The sequence below is a fragment of the Calonectris borealis genome, chromosome 4 (genome assembly GCF_964195595.1).
Source record: "Calonectris borealis chromosome 4, bCalBor7.hap1.2, whole genome shotgun sequence".
Lineage (NCBI taxonomy): Eukaryota > Metazoa > Chordata > Aves > Procellariiformes > Procellariidae > Calonectris > Calonectris borealis.
In genome coordinates, this window is record NC_134315.1 from 55,743,582 (window position 1) to 55,758,451 (window position 14,870).

General features: G+C 38.3%; 1 protein-coding gene across 2 annotated transcripts in view; it reads right to left on the minus strand.

Moving 5' to 3' along the window:
* Positions 1–14,870, minus strand: part of TSPAN5 (tetraspanin 5) — a 95,569-nt gene that overhangs the window by 77,743 nt on the left and 2,956 nt on the right. The gene's annotated exons all lie outside the window — the stretch shown is intronic.

Genomic DNA, 14,870 nt, shown 5'->3' on the forward strand with positions numbered 1-14,870 from the left:
TTAAATCTGAAGTGTACCTTCTGCCTCTGCACAGTCGGCTAGCTTTAAAGAATCTGGTATTTTTTGGCCAGAATCATACTATCAGGTTATGTTGCTATCTTGCCTATCTCCTGTCTTCTCTTTGTCAGCCAGTAAATAGTGGTAGTCATCCATGCCACTTATGTTCTCCCTCCCTTCCCATGACTATTATGCAAGTGAACAAGAAAAGTCTCACATTTTATTTATCAGATGTCAAACGCTGTGGTATAACATAAGATAACTTTTATAAATTTGTCTTGATTAAAGAATTTGCTTGGGCTACAACACAACCCTAGGGATTTAGGGATGTCATGCTTATACAGCACTGATGACTCCACTGTACTGTCTGGCCACTGACTGACCTTATGCAACCCCTCAAGATCATACTCTTAGCACATCTTTGGTCTCTGCTTCAGAGACAGCCTAGGTAGCAGGCAGCACTCCCCAACAGCCACACATTTGCTTATGGACCTTCTCGGGGCCCAGACGAGCAAGGAACTTTCCACCTTTCCTTCCAAAATAATGGATAAGTGCTACATTTGAGCTTTTATGTTAAAGCTAACTACTAGAGTCTTCTAAAACAGTAATCCAAGGCAGGAATAATCTGGTGCCTGCCTGAGAACACCCTTCAAATTCACCTGTCCATCACAGAATTCTCATCTCTCATATACTATTTTATTACTGAATAAGGATCCACCATAACCAATGGCAGAATTAAATAAGAATTTTGGGGGTGTAGGCTTGCTTGTTTCTTCCTTTTGGGAGGCAAGGGGAAGAGAGGATGAAAGGACAGAACTGTGGGCAATTGCAATCCTACATAAAAACTGCCAACTACATACCTTGCTGTTAAACATGGCCTGGGCTGAAAATGGTTAATTCATTATAATTGGAGGAGCTGTGTGAAGATCCAACTAGGTCACCATCTGGAAACTTACAGCTCCCTCTTCCCAGCAGCAAGCTTTTTCATCTGTGACATCCAGCTGTAGTTGCCTTGGACTGGTACACTTACTTGACTTCACACGCCTCCAACATTTGTAATTCAACCATCCGAACTACTGAAAAGGAAGGTATCCAAAATTTGTTTCTTAATAGTATCGTGTGGAAAAGTCAGGGGCAGGGTATGGCGGGGAACAGAGAAAAGGTGTTTCAAACTATATTCTTCAGATGGAGGATTTTCATTGTCATTTCATAGAAGCTAAACAGATGAACATGAAAGTTAATTGACTCCAAGCTGCAGAACGCTTTATTACATGCCTGTTGAAACTCCACCTCTCCCAAAAGTAAGCCAAAACTAATAGGAAAGAGGTACAACTAACAGCTGGATGTCAGACAGTTAGAGATTCAAGGACCAACCAGACAAATTCACAAAGAAAAATCCATCTAGGGATACTAAGTATAAAGATCCTAATTCCAGCTAGGAAAGGCTGAGGATTCAGAGCATATTCCCTAAGAATTATCACTATCTACCTGCCTTGTTCTTACACTTTTCACCAGCTGCCTACTATTGGCCACTGTTCTAAGGATATTTACCTTAAACAGATGTTTTGTCTAGTCCAGTATGATGACTGGTATGTTCTCTTTGTTGCATTTCTAAAAAAGTTCTTTGAGGACTGCCTTGACAAGTGCCACCTTATTTTAGTTCCTTTCTATATCAGGAAATGCTTCAACCCAAATGTAATGCTAGATGTCAGAGAGAGAAGGGGAGCTTGACTAGAACACCTCACAGCACATCACCCACAAAAGCTTCAAAACAACTTTCTGTCCAGCCCTGTGCAAGTTTTCATTCTTGCGTTGTATCCAAATCCAAGAACGCTCCCTTTTATTTTAAATGCAAAATGCCCCTTATTAAAGGCAAAACATTGATTTGTTAGTGTAACTATATCTGAATTTAAACGAATGTCTATACATTCTTATTAAAGTAACATAATTTCTTGAAAATTTCAGAGCCACCTTTAATAAAGCTCACAAAGTTACTTCCAATATTCACTTTGAAACTTAAGAGTATTACTCCTTTTGCTCTCAATTTCTTTACCGATAATTATAGTTTGTTATGAACATTTCACAAACAACAATTTCATAACCTCACCCTATTCTCATTCTGAACACTGAGAACTCATTTTGAAATTTCGTAACAGTTTACAGAGACCATAAAGTCCAAACTGCTGGCCCTATCTCAGGTTACATAAGGAAGAAGAATTTTCATTAGACCCTTACTTATTCACCCCAAAGCTGAAGGGAGAAAGAAAAGAGCATGCCTTTACCACCCATCAGTAAAGTACAGTAGAAATACCATTCCAGGCAAACTCATACTGGGTCATACCAGACATCTTCATCTGTATTAATGGTTTAGTTTCCATAACTTCTGTAGTAACTGTGGCTCTGCAGATTTCAACATAACCTTTCACTACTTAGGCTTTCCTAACTCAGCCTGGGGTTGATCAAACATATTAGTCCTTGAAAACAATAGGAAAATGACAACACATCCACAGACTTAAGAGCTAATTAAAATGAAATATTTCCAAGGGACAATACATTGTTCAGTCTACAATGTTTTTTTCAGATTTGGTCTGTCCATAGAAATGACTAATTATGCCAAATATTAATTGCAGGGTTGGTGTTTGACATGGACAGCACTCACAAAAACACACACAGCTTTAACTCAAGGCAGTTAAACCAGTTAGGTATTTCAGATGCCAAATGGTCTACTGAGTTCCCCCGGTCACATCCTCACCTGAGCTGAGTCATTTTCCTCCCGTGTCACTCTTCACCAGCATCTCAGTTGGTTTATGAAGCCATATCTTACGCTGCACACTGGCACACAAACTATTTTAAGCTAGTTTTGCTGGCAATGACACCATCTTGAAATGCCATCTTAGACAAAACCATCAAACTCCCAGACTACCTTTGAATTGCATGGGACCCCAGCCAGAAATTAAAGAATATTCAAAATGATGCCTTTTTATCACGTCTTTCACACCATACAGAATACAGCCCATTAATATATATTTTAAAAGTGTCCTAGGTATGTAAAAGTTGTCAACAAATACAAAGTTAACAGAAATCGAGACTACACAATCTTCAAAGAAACATTTTTTCAATTCCTTACCATTAAAACTTATCTTCAACTTGTTTAAAAGAGTTGTAGGTGCATTGATATATTGTTTCTTCACGCACTAGTGAAAAAAGAGGAATCTTTCCCTCAGGGAACTCCCTTGCACTGAATCTAGTCAAAAGGCAAGGCTCAGCACATCTCCTCCAAAACCTTGGAGCAATTTTTGGCTCTGTAGGTTAATGTTGCATTTGAAGGTACATGACAATCTAGCAGATTAAGGATTCAGTGCAATAGCTCAAAGAAGTTCTTCATCTCCCTTGGTGGTATGATGAGTCTAAAAGCAGGGAATGTTAATCTTGCCCTTTTTTTTTTTAAAGCCATCAATAAGAATCAGTTTTACATTTCTTCAAAGCCTTCCTTAAAGGCAAAAGGAAAGGTGGTTTTTGCTGTTTAGTTTTAATAGTATTGAAACAATTGGTATTAGCACAGACTATAACTATCTACTCGTAGTGCGCTACCACAAACTGCTGGAACAATCTAACAGTAGAAAATAAATGCAATATTCACCAAGTTCTGCATTTAGGCAGACTGTTTTTACCTTTTCTCTATCAATCACCAAAGCATAAACAAAACTAGTCCGAGATGTCCTATTTCTGTTCAGCTATAAAGTGATTTTCAGGCTTGATTTATATAAATAGCTTCTTTTATGCTTTGTTTACAGGAATTCTTTTATCTGCCATACTAGCTTACTCCATAAGACACCGTTAGCAGTAATGGAATGTATTTCATGCAGAATCCATTAACTTTAGCCTAAGATGTTGTTAAAGTTCAGAAGCCATTAATAAAATGTGGTGATTTCTCATATGGCTAATGGTAGACCACGTAAGTAGTGGTACTTAACAGATGAGCATTAGTAGCTCCATCGGACACAGATTTATCATTAAGTTGCTGCTGTTATGTATGTGCCTGGCAAAAGCAGGACTCAGAGCTCAATACAGTACTATGCATCGCTAGTTATAAAAAACAACAGTGGTGACCAGCTTGCTGCCCAGACCGGTGGTAAGGCACATAGCGTGCAGAAACCAGTGTTAAAGAGATATTTCAGTACGTGTAAAGCTACACACCACTACTCTACAACTAGAGAGAACACAGTCACCATTCTGTGCTGTGGATGAATTCCGCGTGCTTCAACAACTAAGTTCTCTCAATGCTACAAGCATCAGAGTCACATACATCTCCTATTGAGGGGAAGTTTTCATTTAAAGGATCAAAATGGTCAGACAGGATGCTTACTCTGAGCCACAAACTAGCAGAAACACTGCCTGATAGGCTCCACTGTTCTCTGCCAGAGTTTTTTGGTTAGACTAGTTTATCACCCTTTTTGTCAGCTCTTAGCTACTTAGGCAACTGAAGTAATTGCTCTAGCTCTTTTGAAAGTCTTTTCAGTGTTTTGTTTGGGGGACCTTTTTGGGCTTTCCCACCTCCCCTCCTCTATTTTTTTTTTTTTTAAAAGACATTGCTTGAAAACCAATTATGCAGCTGCCACCAAGTGATTCCCATTGAAGTCAACAGGAGCTGCTCTTATGCAGAGGCCTGTAACAAGCGCCCAAGCGTTTATGGTGCTGAAAGCCTTTGTGCCCTACACCCTAAGTGGATGAAGGCAAGCTACGCAGGGGGCTCATTCAAAATTAATACTATATCAGGAAGTGGATGAGGGAGAGGGAAAGCACTTAATAATTGATCCACAGTTTGTTTTCTGTGAATTCTGAAATGTCTTTATGTACATGTTTATTTTGGTTTGCCTTTTTGTGTTTGTTTTTTTCAAGCTAGAGAGTTTTTAAACTAAAGTTCTATTAAAAAAACAGAGTGAAATAATGGCAAGAGAGCTCCCAAAGTGGCACTTAGATAACAATAACTGCAGACAAATATCTACCCAGAAGGCAACATGGAGATGGAATTGAAAACAAGGCAGGTTTTATTCAGACAAAATATGAATACCTTCTCACTTTTAGAAGATTACATTCTCAAAGTTAAATACCTTCTGCTTTATGAACAAGTGGTGTATTCCACTCCTGCTCCTTCTGTGAAAAGCTACAGGTTTCTCTTTTCTCCACTTTTTATACAGAATTCCAATCCCACCCCACAACACAGAGAAAGTCCATCCTTCCAACTTATAAAGGCCTTCAAACTCCTCAGGGTAGGAGTCTAATCCTGCCCACATGAACAATTTTGACAACACAGCTACACCAAAATTGTTCTACCTTGCTCTATAAATGTCATCTGCAGTCATTTCAAGGACACGTTACAATGGCAGATTCGAACAAGGTAGCCTTTCAGAGTAAATGAAAATCTGACCCCAGTACACTAAGGAGATTTAAACAAATAGCAGTACTCACGAAGTTCTGATAGGTCTCCAAAGATACAAAAAAGGAGTCCCACCAACTCTCAAAATACTTCGGACTTTACAGTATGCTTCTAATTAGTACAGCAGCAGCAACAACCAGCAGCCTCTTTTAATTTCAGTCCTGTTCTCCAGCCTCAAGTAACATCACTAAGACCCTGCACTTCAAGAGCAACAAGCCTTCCACGTGGTTCAAACAGAAGACACAGCACATCCCTCAAATCTTTGCTGACCATGCCAATCTCTACCATAGCCCCATCCATTCCACCTCACCTGATTCTGTATGGCTCAGTCCTGCAGCAATTGTTTTTGAAGCTAAAATGTGAAATTCTTTACATCAGAGCCAGAGTTGTATGTACAGTTTTGATAGTCACCAGCCTTATAGTTTGACACATCAACTAAAGAAGGATTATCTCTGCAGGTGTTATTTGGGAGGTCTTGCACCAATACGGAGGTTTGCTGTTTCAAAGGGAGATGCTTGCTTGCTGAAAAAAGGCACATGTTTATGGAAAAAAGTTGTTTCTTAAGTAGGAACAAGTGCCTTATAAAATGGTACAAAAAAAGCCAGTACTGTTTTTTTTTTTTTACTTCTTCCCACTTTCCTGTGGACTGGTGGCTGGACTCCAGTAACAGAGCCAGCAAACTGCCCCTGTAGAAAGCCCTCTCAGAGCATGTGACCATGCAGGGGCTCTTGTGGGCTAAGAGCACAGAACCCAGCTGAGCCTTCAATCCCAGGTGACAGGAGTAAGAACAGGCACAAACACATAGCAAGACACAAAAAGGGCTAACTTGGAGAATGGAACAGAGGGAACAGCCTCCACAAGCTGGAGTAGAGCACAAACTGAAAGGAGGGCAAAACCAACAAGAATCAGATATTTACAAGAGGCATGGTAATTTATCCAGGCAGTAATCAGCTGCTATTGACAAGAAAGCCACAAATAACAGTGGAGTTGAGTATATCATCACTGTCATTTATTAGACATGAGATTTAAAATATATGAAATACTGGATGATAGCAAGTTCATTGGAAATCCCACCCACGCACAAAATTCTGGGATGGGGAAGTTGAAGGCAAAAGCTAGTTGCCCACAGCTGTCCTTTTGCCTCTGTCAGAGGTTAGCAGCTCTGCAGAACAGCTGATAAGGTCATGAATCTATGGGACATAGGAGAGTACCTCCAACAGAAGACAGAAATGGCCACATGGAAGCTGCAACTCATTCACCTGCTACAGCGGCAAGAACCTTTCAGTATCAGTCTCATCAAGACTGGTACTGGTTGTCTTTACTATGCAAAGCTATTAACTGCATCTGCTCAGGAGCTACTTCCTCTCCCACAGGTATAAGAGTGGTTTAGGAAAAATGAAGAAGAGCAGAGGCCAACAAGGATGTAAACCATGTAAAAATGTAATAGGCTTGTGTTCTTGAGTCAAACACACTAGTTACTTGCATGGAAAAGATCTTGCAGAATAAAACATTGATTCAGATGCCACTACAAACCTTTAGACTACCCAGGCAGTGGTTTTGCCTATCTTCAAAATAACAGGACATCTTGTAAGAGGAAGGAGACTGCTTACATATAAAAGCAAGCAATGTTTTTAAACCACACCCAGCCCCACGTAGCTGAAGTGGGAACACTACTGGTGACCATGCCAGAGCTCCCAGCAGCAGCAGAACAGTGGAATACTGCCAGAGGAAGATCAGTGCAAAAAGGCCTTCTTTCCATGTAACAGCAGTTGAAGAGACTGGAAACGATTTAAGTCCTGCTTTTAGGCACGTAAGTCAATGAACTTCTGCTCTAGCAAGTCAGGAATTTTTTTTTTTTTTTTAAAACAGCATTATTCTACATATATATATATATATAAACTACAAATGTGTGTGTATACATATATAAAATATATAAATGTATTTCCAACATTAAATGCATACTGACCTTTGCTTGCAACAAAGCCATCAAAAAGGATACTACTTGGGAATGGATAATCATGACAAACTCTCTTCAGAGATCATTTGCCACCCCTTCCAGTAGGCCACTCCAATGAAGTACCTCATTACAGAGAGTGGCATGGTGTTTGGAATAACATTTATAGGAAGGAAAAAAAAAAGAGAGGTAGATGATGGAGCTGTCCACTTAAATTAAGTTCAAATTAAGTTCACATTACAATAAACTTGGTAGACTATCACTGCTCTTTCTTTCTCCAACGTCACTGAGCAATTAGGAGAAAACAGGTAACAACCACAGATCTTACTAAAATAGAGAAGATCAAAGCGCACTGGAGAAGCATCCCAAGTAGCACATATGTCTACATAATAGTCCTCACCAGACTAGCTAATTATTAACACAGCATCATATCTGATGCCTCTGTGTACTCCACAGTCCAAAACCACTTTACCTAGAGTTGAAACAGGCCATGCTTGTACAATCACTTTAAGTTGATCTATACAGGCAAAGGAGGAGATGGTCCTACCCTCTTCCCACACTTCATTCTTGCAGCCGAACAGCAAGTCAATAGGAATTGACCCAGATGAGAGAGCTCTCAGTCAGATCTGGTAACTGACTGCTATCAGCCCACTGAAGCTGTTGTGACACATTTGGTTCTGCAGCCTTGTGCCAGCCTCAGCCATTTGCAGCCCTCTGCTCTCATTTTGACACCAGAATTTGCAAGGCAGCACACCAAAACCAGTCATGAAACCACTTCCATAACCAAGGCAGGAAGTGGCCCTGGTATGGAAACAGGTCCTCTCAGTCATTCAGAGAGGGAAAAAAAATTGAGTTAGACTATTAGGAAAGCAGCAAGACTGCACATCCCCCTGGATGCCCACAGAAAGAGAAAGAAACAAGAGGATGTTTGTGATATCAAGTAATATTGATTAAAAACTAGATCTTAGTTATTTATTAACTGCAATCATATATATTTTATATTTATATATACATATTTTTATAGCCTTCACATAAGTCATACAGCTGAATTTTCAACTAGAAATGAATTACATAACTCCTTGGAAAAGAAGGCTTCTAATTTTAAAGATTTTTCCTCTTTTAATTATTTTAATTATATATTTAATTATTTAATTATTGTTGGACTGACTGAATTCCTTCAGACATATAGCCACGTAAACTGGCAGTCAGGAAGACAACTTCAACGAAATGCTATCTTTTATCCACTTGGAAAAGGGAACCCTTCTGGTTTTATATTTCAGTGGCAAAAATTAAAACGAAAAAATCTGAAACCCTTGTTTTGTGCATAGTATAACACCCCAGCATACTCCCAGCTGAGAGTGGCCCAGGATACTTGCCAACCCTCTTCCTCGTTAGCTGGTAGGCCCCAATGTTTTGAATTGTCACCTTTTCCAAATTCTGTTCTCCAGCCTGAAACACTCTAATTACATGGCATTGCAAAGACAAACTTAAGAGACAATTCTTCCACAAGGTGACACGGTTAATTGAAGCATGGCATGAAGCAACAAAACCTTTGCCATACATTATCTGTGAACTTTTTTCCCTCAGTGTCTCTGCTTTTATATATAAACCACTTACACCACATAGAGGGAATGCCCTTCAAGCTCTTTTTAATCACAGCTGGTTAGAAAACAGAATGCAGCAGAAGAAATGCAATTCAGTGAGGGAAGCACAGAGAATCTAGCCTCAGAAAGGTAAATATACGCCCTGCGCATAGGTACATAAAGCAAAGGTGTCCCAACAGGGAGAACCTGTGATGCAGGCTCTGACAAAATGACAGATACCAGGTGGATCTGCTAGGGGTGACACCCCTCCCACAGTGCCACTGCATCTTTGCTTGGGGCACCAGAGCTCGGTTGAGAGTCTGCCCTCTTGACACAGAGAAAGAAAATCTTGACATAAAATAATGTTCCGCATCATGGAAGATTTGTCCCTAAATCGAAGTAAATTAAGCTGGACTTGCATTAAATGTAAGCTACTAACGCTAGGAAACACCCAGTAGGCTGAATTATTGCAAGCATCCTTGCAGTCTCATTTATATCATACGCATTACCCTGTAACAGAGGCTTACTAGAGATATGACAGTAGACATATTCAGGTTTTAATTAATTAACACTATATTCAGGAAAACAAGACAGAAGCCTCTATGAACCCAAAATATTTCATATATCTAAAGGCATCTAGTCTACTTTTAATTCTTTCTTTGAATACAATACTACAAAGAAGTACCAAACACTTTTAGAAATAATTTTACTTGCCTATTGAGAAGAAAGAGAACATATTTAGACAGAAGTTCCTACAAGTCTTTGATTTTTCCATAGAAGTTTTACTGTTGAGAAAACCAGATGGCAACAGGTACGGAATAGGTATACAAACTGTTTTCATAATATGTATTTGCCTTGTTGCAAAAAGAGGAAAAAAAAATCTTCCATCACTACACTTCAGGAACTTTGCTTGAAATTATCTTCAATATTATTTGATGTAACAGAGCCTTTACTAGGAGCAGAGGGATTTTCAAGGGCTGGAAGAGGCATATTGATTTTTCCCAGTTCTGTGGGAAATTGACAGTTCATTCATAAGATCCTCTGTGTGTGCTGAAATACTTATTGTAAATGCTGTCCAGAGGAAAGTGACTGGAAAGTTGAAACATTAGCTGAAGAATCTGACGTGGAGATTGATGCGTATTAAAATAAATAAATACCACTACTGCCATTTGCCTTATTTATTTTATACAGCTAAAGGAGTAGGATCTGACTGTTTTTAGCCTCTCTGCAAGCCAGGCCATCTGGAGGTTATATGAGATCACACTGAGTCAGAGTTTGATACCAAATCAAGCACCCCTGACTGCAAGCCTGTGTGTTAGTCACATTTTCAAATGCCAGTGTAAGGGGAAGGCTGGCCTACTCTAGATCTTTGTGTACGTTACAGAAGCAGCTACACAGAGCACTGTGCCAACACTGACATCCTCCCACACCAACCCTTATACCTGTACAAAGTCCTGCTGAAATCAGTGGAAATCTATATCCACTGTGATCCAGTGGAGGGAGGAAATTTTTTGGCAGAAGTAGCAGCACAATCACAAAAAATGGGATGTTTTCCAAACTCGCGCAATAGTACAATGGAAAAGAAACAAATTAGGCCTCAAACCAGTAAAGAATAATCTATGTTTTCCTGGATTTTGCACTTTAAAACTGTAGTGGAATGCAATTCAGTGCATTGGTAAAAACAGATAAGCTTTTTTTGTTTTAATTCTTTCTTTATTGCATTGCAACAATATTTGCTAATTTTTAATGGGAAAAAAGATGAGAGTACAAAGTCACTATGAAATGCTATGAAAAAGTCAGAAGTTTAGAAGAGTTAAAAAAATTACCATACTGGAAAGCATTTTAATGGTTAATGCTGACAGTGACTTCTGGGTCATCACTAACAGAGCTGGGTTACTTCATGAGCTGTTCAGCTCCTTGCTCCTGCCCACATCAATAAAACAATTACAGTCCTGTTGACAGGCTACTAGCCATGCATTTGAGAAACGTGCTGCATATTTTGGGCAAAGCAAAGTATGAAGGCTGATTTTATCCTACAGCACTACAGTTTAAGATTGGAATTCCCTAACTGGCAGAATTAGGTCAGGAGACTTCTGTGGGTCAAAAATATTCTCTCTTAGCTCCAGTTTTAATTGGAAGCAAAACATTATATTCTAAATGCTATAGCAAATCTTCACAGGTTACTGTCCTTGGTTAATGGAGTATAAACTACTGAAGTACCTAGACTGAGCATTTAAGAACACATCAGCTTCTTGCTCCAAATGTATAACTTGTAGTAGCCCTGATGCCAAAACCAGTTTATAATGCATTTTCAAACAAGAAGTCTATTTGTGGGAATGGCACTCAAAAGAAAAGGAAGCGTTGTTTCACTAACTGTAAGCCCAAGTTTCTTATCCTCTACTAATCATTAACTATTGCACCTTACAGAGTTTAAGGAATAAAGAATAAATTAAAGTTTGCTAAGAATCTGCTACTTCAGGATTATTGTAATCTATGGAACTAGGTCTTAGAGAGTGTTCTTTAAGAACAGATTACAAACATACTTTCAAACTCCTGTCCACTGGAGAGGACAGAGAAGTTCCTTACATTTTTCTTCTTTCTTCTCCCCACACACAAAAAAAACACACAACAAAAAAAAACACCCCACAAACCAAACAACCTCCTCCCCCACATTTTCCATATGAAAATTACCCCATTGAAAATTACATCTATTGCACTACCCAATACAAGTAATTTTTTTTTTTTTCTCAAAAACACATTTTCTGGGTTCCCATTTGGAAAAAAAAACCTTTCTTCCCTAGTACAGCTCATGCTTGCTTTCCCTGTGTGCCTATTACATCATACACTGTAGTTGAATATGTACATACATAATAAATACACCAAAGAGTTTATCATGAAAAGACTGTCTTACTGAATTAAGCTAGCATGTCTACCTTCAAATTCAATGTTACAGAACATGGATCTGTAGCCTTTATTAAGAAAACATCATCAACGTGCAACAAGGGGACTAGGACCAATGATAACTTGTTTTCGCACATACAAATATTCATAAAATGTTTCACTTGCAGAAGTATTCTGTTGGGGCTGCCTGTACTCTGGGTGCCATTCACATGCATCAGCTTTTCTCTGATTGAAACACTAAAGATTCAAAATTAACTCTTCATACTTTGAGATAGATGTGCCACCAGGTAAAACTTACTATGACAATTCAATCAAGGTGGGAGACTGGTAAGTACATTTATCAAATTCATCTTTAACACAGAAGAAAAGCATGTAAACCGAATTTGATAGTTCCAATAATATTCACTTCAAGTATGTCGACATCAAACATGAGAAGTCGCACAATTAATCACAAATAGTTTTTTCTAGTTCTTGTGCCCTTATGCTTCTTCAATCTTTTATAAACTAGAAACATCAAATAGCTTAAAACAAAAACATATTTACAAACACCTAGTTTTGGCAAAACTAATTCTTAGGAGAAAGGAAACAGCTTCATCCATGTTCCTCATCTATTTCTTTTTGTATAACCAATGATATAGCCTGCCACAAAGTTATGAGGGAAGGCAGGGCAAGGAAAATTTTTATTCCAGGAATGACCTCTACAAATCTGAAGCAAGTGCCCTGGAGCCAGCAGAGTTACTATATCTTTATATGCATTTAAAAGACTGGGGCATCTGCTGACAGAGACACTGAGGAATTCAGGAATCCCAACCTCACAACAATGCATCTATTTCATCAATATGTACATTACCACCTTGCACTGTTATAAAACAGTTTTGTATTTTCCCAAGACAAGTTCTGTTCTTGCCATTGTTCTGTTTCTGGCAAGACGACTTGTGAAATGCTCTCCGAGTTATCTGTGCTACTAAGAAATTAAAAAAAAAAAAAAAAATCATTTTATCATAAAAGGGGGCAGGGAGAGTGAACAGAATGCTTCCACTTCCACTGCAAGGGCATCTTCCCAATGTAATTTTTTGAAGATCCAATGTTACAGAATGCATTTGAAAATTGCATGGAACAAGCTTCACATTGATTTTTATTTTTTTTTAACCACTGTGGCAAGGGAAAATTACATAACCAAAACTTCCTTGTGGATATCTGAAAAACAGCTGACATCAGAAAATTATCTTCTGCCCCTTTGAAAACAAACTATCAACAGTGTACAAAATTTAATTAACAGTCTGTTTGTTGTCCCTTAAAGGTTAGTGCACTTTTCCAACACTTTTCCCATAACACATTTATATAACCTTATTCAGTTTTCTTTCCACTATCTTCCTGTAATTCAGAAGACTATTTAGTCTCTCATATGGTTGCCATCAAAACCAGCAGATGCCAAGCAAATTAAAACACAAATTATGACTTGTAATATGCTGATGTATCATAATCGCAGCATATCTCACAACTTACAGTGAATCATCAGATAAAGCAAAGGTTTCTGTCTGAGGTATCAATGCTTTCTATACATCTTTCCGATTAGGCTAGGGTCAGTGGAATCAAGTGTGGACTGAAATTCAGAGTTAAACAATAGTATATATCCAGAGTTTCCATGAAGTATAATAAAGCACAGAGAGCAATTTAAAACAGTTCTTGGAACTAAAAGTCAGCTTAAAACTGTCTTGCAAAAGTAGAAGGGGAAAGAAGGGGAAATGGTTCTTGCCTTTTGGGAAGCAGGGTGGCCTACTTTTACTTTTTGCATTGTACCTTTGACATCATTCTACATGGAAGTCTAAGGGAGAAAGCGGGGAGGAGGCATTGCTCATTTGCTTTCTCTAACTACAGAAAAATGTTTTCTGTTACCTTATATTATGGCTGCAGCTCTCATCTAAATCAGATTACATTATGGTTTACCTAGACAAAGACATAAAGACTCATTAAAAAGCACTGTCTATTCCAGCCTAGAAAGGTAGCAAACATAATGCAGTGCTTTCACACAGGCATTATGCTAGTCAAGTTGAAGCCCAGGTGTGTGCCCTAATGAACAACCAGCAGAAGAATGGCAGCTGAGCAATGGAAAGGGTAGCATAATATTGAGTTCTAACTTTTGATTTAGATGTATTTGTGCCTGTTTGGTCTCAGTTCCTAAATCTTACTTTGGTGAGTGCCAAATAAGCTTTCCTTTTCCACGAGAGCATTGTGAGTTTTTCTGAACAAACGCTTCCAGCATATTTACCAACTTTAATACTAAATTTCAAAAAAAATTAAGCTTGCAAATATACCTAGAACATTAATTATGCATAGACTCAGCGGATAATATTGTCTTCTACAACAGTATGAAACACATAGTTAGACAAGAACACGTTATCTGGGGTGGTGCAAGACTGAGAACTATCTCCTGAAGAGCGTACTGTCACCTTTAGTTACAACTACATATACAGCATTAGAGTGCAACTTTCCCATATTCATTATTCTAATAATTCAGTTGTGGTTTTTTAAGGAAAGAAATAACAGATCAGCAAAAAACCAAAAAATTGACAAAAAGGTCTGAAAATTTATTTTTCCCATATTCTGTGGCATATAAAGCCTCCAATTTTTTGTAAGATCTTCAGTTTAAGTAGCATGTACAATCATTCCCCACATAATTTCAGCAGATTTATCATATTCCTCTGTTCAAGGCACTGACAATTTTCTTGTCAAAACCATTACTCTTCCAACTCATTCTCTTTATTTTTAGTCCATTGTTTTATGATGCAGAACACAGAGTATTTTCCCGTTTGTTTACATTAAAAATTTAAAAGGTTGTGTTAAAACCACTATATAATAATGCTCAGGTAGAAGTTTTAACAAAGGTGTTCTACATATCTCCATGTTCGCAAGATCCCTGGAGAGTGTCATGGGGTTAATACGATGACCTCTTCATCATTCCAATCTATTTACATTGACTATATTAGTAGCTATTTTT